Below are 6,919 nucleotides of genomic sequence, written 5' to 3' on the forward strand. Positions count from 1 at the left end.
CACAGGAAGTTTCAGGTGAGAAGAGACAGGCAAATGTTGGACTCCTTACTAGGGTTCTTGGAGAGGACCACATTTCACAGGTCCCTGGGCAACAGCTGAAACAGCAACCAGCAGAGGCTCCTCTGCCATCACGGCTGCCCATGTGGAGGCCCAGGGGCGAGGTGCTCTGCAGTTTGCTTGCTCCACCCTCCAGGAGCTTTTATTATCTCTGTTTTATAGATAAGTCTTAGAGAGATTAAGCAACATGCCCAGAAGATAATACATGGCTAATAGGTAACAAGCTTGGGCCTGCATCCAATTTAGATAGAGTGCTGCTGGCTCTTCCCAACTTCAGCCCAGCAAATCCATGCTGGCAGCTTGAAGGTGGCCACAAGGAGGCTGATTCATAGCAAGGGAGCAAATGACACAATTTAGGGCTTTTGTTGTTGTTAAGAGCCACCTATCCATTACTACTATATTCTGCTATGCTACTTACATCAAATAAATTCATGCCTTTTTTTTTGTATAGGGAAAACCAAAGAGACAAATAGGAATGAAGATTCTGTATAGCCAATGACAAGGCACCAGCCTGTTAACATTGAGTCAAACTACTGACAAATTCAATATCAAACTATTAAGACTAATTTCTGATTGAATTCAAGGCTCTCAAATTGTGGTCTCCAGACCAGCAGCATTTCTGTGACCACTCTGTTAGTCAGCTTTCCATTATGGTAACAAATATCTGAGATAATCAGTCTATAAAGAGAGATTTATTTTGGTTCATGGTTTCAGAGGGTTCAGTCCATGATCATGTGGCCCTGTTGCTTTTGGGGCTGTAGTGAGGTAACATGTCATAGTGGGAAACACCTCTCACTAGGCCCGACTCCCTAAAATTTCCATCACTTCCCAATAGCATCACAGGTGTTGGGTTTAGCTTATAATACATGGGTCTTTGAGAAACATTCCAAACCCAACTTATAGAAACCACTATCATTATCATTATGATAACCATCAGCACCATCATCACTACCCTCACTACTAACACCACCACCAGTAGTGCAACCATCACCACCATCATAACTACCACCACCATCATCACCCCAACCCCCATCATACCACTACTATCACCATCACCATCACCATCATCAACACAAACCATACTGGAGCTTACTAGAGCCAACTATTCTCAGACCCAACCCAGACCCCTGTGTGGCTTCATGTTCTTCTGATGTTCTCTACAGTTTCAGGACCAATTAAATAGCCTAATACCATATTTTCCTTTCAATCAATTCTTTGTTTTTGTCAACATAGTTGAGTTTTGAAAAAAAAACCACTTCATATCAGAAAAATTCAGATGCACAGAGATTGTAAAAAATATTTTCTTCTAATTTTTTCTTCAGAGATGATTCTATTTTTATTAGACATTAAAACCCAAAATGCAAACACAAGTTCAGAGCTGTTTGTGCATATAAAGGTTGACTTTACAATTTAGATAAAGTATTAAGTCAATTGATTAAATAACGGTCAGTTCAGTGAGCTGATTACTGGGTGGTCACCGTGCTGAAATACTGGTTGCAGTCAACATGTGACTGAACTGAGAAGCTCTTGCAGCAAAGGCCAAATGAGGACTCAAAGGGACAAAACATCCAGAATCTTCAGATATGTTAATGTATATGGAAGTCCATATAATGATAACGCAGCTAGAATTGTATTTAGTCACTCTAACAGTAAACAGCTGTTTTACGTCCTAGAGATTGTCCTAGGCACTGAGGATCAAGTCAGCAGGTCAAATCTTTAAGCTTAGGGAGGTCACAGCTAAGTGACCTAGGCAGTCTTGTTACATATGAGTTCCATAGTTGAAGCATAAATATAGAACTCTGGAAGTGGAGGAGGTGCCTAACTCAAGTTTATGTGTGAGTGGGGTTGGGAATGTGTGATTATTTAAATATCACTGGAACATGTTCTGGTTTCCTCCATCTTTATGTATTTCTCTCTGGGTCGCAAATACCTGTCATCAACTACTAATAAGGTTGATAGCCTGCACACTGCTTATTCTACTCTTGGAAACACTGAAACATCCCTGTTAAAACAAAGCCCTTACATGCCAGGTAGTGGAGGAAGAGCTGGAGCCACTGCTGTTTTTCTTGGAAAGAGCCCTCATTTGGATGGCAGAAGTGGGGAAGGTGCAATTTCAGAAGATACGGTTTTGAAAGCCAACATGTATATCAGGAAAGCAGAGACTGTGTTTGCTTTGTCTTCCTATTATCATTTCGGGTTGGCAGACCCTTTCCCCATCAGTGAACAAAAAGCACATGTTCTCACTTTTCTCACTCAACCAGAAATGCCTCTGACAGAAGGGCCAGATCTGGCAGCACAATTTGGAGTAGAAGTCATCAATCTACAGAATCCTAGAACAGTATTCCCATAGTTAGTCAAAATATACATTCACACCCAGCACACAGCACGGGTAGGTCATTTAGCTGGACTGCATTAATGGCTCCATTTGAAAAAGAATGTAGGAGAAAGACCCTGCTCAGTTTCCATTCATGGAAAGAAAATGTGCAACTTCATCAGCAGCAGAACCCGTTATTCTGAAGTATGTCTGATGGCAGCCCCAAATGTGCATGAGACAGTTCCAACCCAGACTAGAAAGTCAGATATCAGGAATGGAAGGAGAGTGCACTCTTGATTTGTGTATTTCTAAAGCACTTTATAGAGATAGAAACTGCACTTGAATTCAGCAGAATGATGGAAATGTCATGAGCAAGTTGCAGTGATTATGTCAGGGAAGAGCAAAGAATAGAGCCTGTTTAACAAAAATGGCTAATTGTGTGTGTGGACACAATTAGCAAAGTATCTCTGCATGAAGACTGTCTCACTACCCTCTAGAAATATCAGCTCCCTGGGTGGCTCTTCTACCATCACGGCTCAGAAAACACGCAAATTAATATTTTTCCTGAAGTTGCAGTTGCTCTCCAGAACTATCATGTGATGGAATCCTGACAGAAAGTTCTCCATCACAAGCATATGTGCCTATGCACACACACACTCACAGAGAGACACACACATACACACACACATGCATGTGTGCCAATACCTATGCCTTCACATTGACACAGGAGTACACACCCCCTTCCCACACCCACACCACACACCACTGGGGTTCTGGAGATGAAGTCAGGGGCTGAAAGAGTAGATGGCTTTTCATATGCCACATTGAACTTGCAAGTTCTAAACATGAAAATTCGAACCAGAAATTACACATAGAAAGGAAAAAAAAAAAAAAAACAGATGAAAAGTTCCACACAATCCCTCTCACAGAATTTTTTAATTTCCCCACTTCTGGCCTCCTAAACTGAGAATTCCTCTTCCAGCTCTTACCAGAGTTGACCCTCCATGTGGATAAGCACGGGCCTGCGGGTAGGCTCTGGGGAGTTGTTTTCACACCACCATGGTTCCAAGCCACTCACTTCCAGACCGTGGAAGCAGACAGTTCTGCCTATTGTAAGGATGAATGTAAGTCTGTAGCCAGAACACATGGGGTGCCATCTACTCGACCATTCTTGCTAGGAGAGCTTGGATTTGTCTAGAAATCTGACTGATGCCCACCCAACTTTATTTTTATACTTTTTTCACTAAATAATTGCAAGCTGTTTATAACAAATTCCTCTTGCTCAATGTTTGCATGAAACCATAAGAACAAACAATACAAAGTCTCTCCATAGACATGTTTCACATTACCAAATAATTTAGGGCTCTACAGAGGATGCAAAACATACAAAGCAGTCCCTCCGCTGCTCTTGGGTGGAAAAATACTATTATTAGATCTTTCATATGGTCTTGAAGTGTAATAACTGTGCCCAAAGGGATGCATAGCATCCGAACAAGCCAACTGCCCCCAGGTGAGATGTCTGCACCCCAAGCACAAAGAACATGCCACCACCAATCACTGCCATGGTTTCCTTTGTCTCATCATTCTGGGAAACTGGACATTTCAACCTCCATCTATACCAGTTTCTCCATTCAAGAATGGATAGGCTCTCCATTCAAGAGAGTAGGCCATGGAATCAGTTTGGACTCCCGTGGTTTTCCAGAAACTAGAGTGCCCCAAGGAGGAAAAGGTTTTCTTTCATTGAACATCCTTTATGATGCCACTGGGGTAAGAACTTTGTGTCATTTATCTCACTTAAATAGCTCAACAACTCTTCAAGTTGGATACAATCAGTCCTGTCTTAGAAAGGAGGAAAGTGCTTCAGACAGGTGAGAGTTAGCTTCTGGGAAAGAAAGGGAAGGGCAAGGATTCCAGCCCAGATCTGCCTGACTCCAGAGCCCCCACTCTTCTCCACCAAGAGGACTTCTGACTTCTGTCACAGTCTTTTGCTATCTTTTGCTCCTGGGACAGATACATTGTAGACCCTTAGTAAATACTGATTGCAAGTCAGGGAGTTAAATGTTGGAAATGAAGAGGAAATGTGGGCTAGAACCATGGACCCAGATTTGACTTAAAAATCCTCTTCAACAACAAAAAAATAATATATGCCAGTGAATATTTGTATGCACAAGGAAGGCTTCCAGTTCAAATTTTTTAATAACCTGGTTGGAAAAGAGGGTATTTTTAAATGCCATTTAAAAAGTTGAGTTTTACAATCTAAATCAGATCAGTTCTCTGAGAACTGAGAGCTAGATACCTAAGACTCATTTTTTCCCCAGTGAAAGGCAACATCCAAAAGGTGCCACCTGACTGGTATTGGTCTATTTTTCCTTTACTATAACAAAATAACTGAGGTTGAGTACTTCAAAAGAAAAAGAGGTTTACTCAGCTCACAGTTGTAAAGACCAAAAGTACAAAGAGCATAGCAATGGTTCTGGTGAGTGAGTCCCCTGGATGTATCACCTCATGGTGGTGGCAACACAGTGGCAGAGTGTATGGGACAGAAGAATCACATTGTCAGACAGAAAGCCAAGGGGAGGGTAGGCCAGCCTTGGACCTTTGACTAGGCCCCACCTCTTAAATGTCCTGCCTCTTCTCAATGCCACCATACTGGGGATGGAGGTCCCATTCCCAGCACATGAACCTTGGGAACACACGCAAACCATGTCCAAACCACAGTGCCACTCAACACATTGCCCATTGTTACACATTGTTTTTAAAGAACTGAAATAATTTTGTTTATGTATTTGATTGCTTAACTACTACCTTGCTCTCAAATGTCAACTGCCACTCCAGACCCAGCACCTAGCATGGTGCCAGGCACACTCTCATCCTACCATAGATACTGACAGGATAGAACCCTGTGCTAGCAATAAGAAGTGATGTGTAGGTGTGGAGAAGAGGCACAAACAGAAACAGAAGTACCTGCTACAATTGGGGTTGGAGACCTACCTGTCTCTTCATCCATGGGAATGTCAGTGTCACCCAAAGAGATGAAGCCTGTATCTGTTTAGAAGGAAGCTTAGTAAGTTATCTCCTCTCGTTGGCCATTTGTGTTGCCAATGCAGATTACAAAAAGCAGACAGAGCCCGGTAAGCCTCTCCTAGCTGATCTTCTACTCTCTGTGTCTTCGCAGTGGTCAATAAATGAAAGAAATTATATTTATACTTTAGGAAATAAAGCCCTCTCTGCTCTTGTTTTCAATTAACTCATATATTATGCACCTACTGTGTGTCAGGCACTGTTTTAGGTGCTAGGAGTACAGTACTCAGCAACATCTAAATACTTGTTCTCAAAGTATTTCTGTTCTAGCTACAGGAGAGAGATAACAGAAAATAAAGATAGCACATGGTAGGAAGTAATGAGAAGAAAAACACAAGCAGAGAAAGGAGACCAAGAGGGTTGCTGAGAGAGGAGTGGGACATTTCCATCCAAGGGGTCAGGAAAATCTCCCTTTTCTGTGGACCCCAGAAAGCCCCACACATGAATAGCATGCCAGGTATTTCCAGGGTGCCAATGGGAACCTGGACTGTGTGTAGGCCCGGGGTCCCCTAGTTTGAAGTCGAGGGCACTTGAGGAAATCCCCATGGCAGAAGGCACTGAGGCCCTGGGCTCGGCTCACCAGCAGTGGACAAGTGGAAGGAACAGTGACTCAGTAGGGATCACTCGGCTGTCCTCCACCTAACCCAGTCCCACAGGCCATTGCTGTGTCCTAGGAGAGGAGGCAGCAGCAGTTGAATTGGTGCCATGCAGAGCTCCAAGCTGCAGGGCCAGGCAGCACAGCTCAAGGGGACAGAGCAAAACTACCAGGTGGAAAAAAAGGAGAGTCCCTTCCTGGGTCCCCACTGGAGCTTGAGCGGCTTCAGCTGCAGGGAACACCAGAGAGAAGCAGCACCAGGGGATGAGGATGTCACATGCCCTGTGGCACCTGAAAGACCCCATATCAGATGTCTCCCTGGGTGTCCCCAGCCTAACTGGCCTCAGCAGTTCTGGATGGGCTGAATCCACAGAAGTACTGTGGTGTTCCTTCTACCCAAGCTGAATGTTGTGAGGAGACACGGGCTGCGCTTGCTGACAATCCAAGGCAGGAGCCAAAGCCCAGGGAGAACATGGCCAAGCTTCAAGCTTCTGGCTTTTCTGGAGCCTGGGGAGACAATGCAGCCTGAGAGAGCAAGCACAAAGGTCTCCCCACCAGCAGGCAGCTGGGGTGAAACAGCATGCTGTGCCGATAATGGGGGAAAGATTAAAATCTGCAAATTTGCATATAATCGGTAATAAAATGATTATAAAGCATGCTACAAAAGTAGTAAAAATGTGTAGAGAGAAAAGCTACTATCTACTATGACAAATGGGCCTCCTTTCTACTTGTAGGTCTTGACTGTCAGCCACTAGCACTAGTATTTGAGTTTTCTTTCTTTTTTTTTGGTTTTTCTCCGGTACCGGGAACCGAACTCACGACCTTGCGCTTGCCAGGCAGGCGCTTTGCCGCTGAGCTAAATCCCCAGCCCC

Source organism: Chinchilla lanigera, unplaced genomic scaffold (genome assembly GCF_000276665.1).
Source record: "Chinchilla lanigera isolate Chin_1 unplaced genomic scaffold, ChiLan1.0 scaffold00021, whole genome shotgun sequence".
Classification (NCBI taxonomy): domain Eukaryota; kingdom Metazoa; phylum Chordata; class Mammalia; order Rodentia; family Chinchillidae; genus Chinchilla; species Chinchilla lanigera.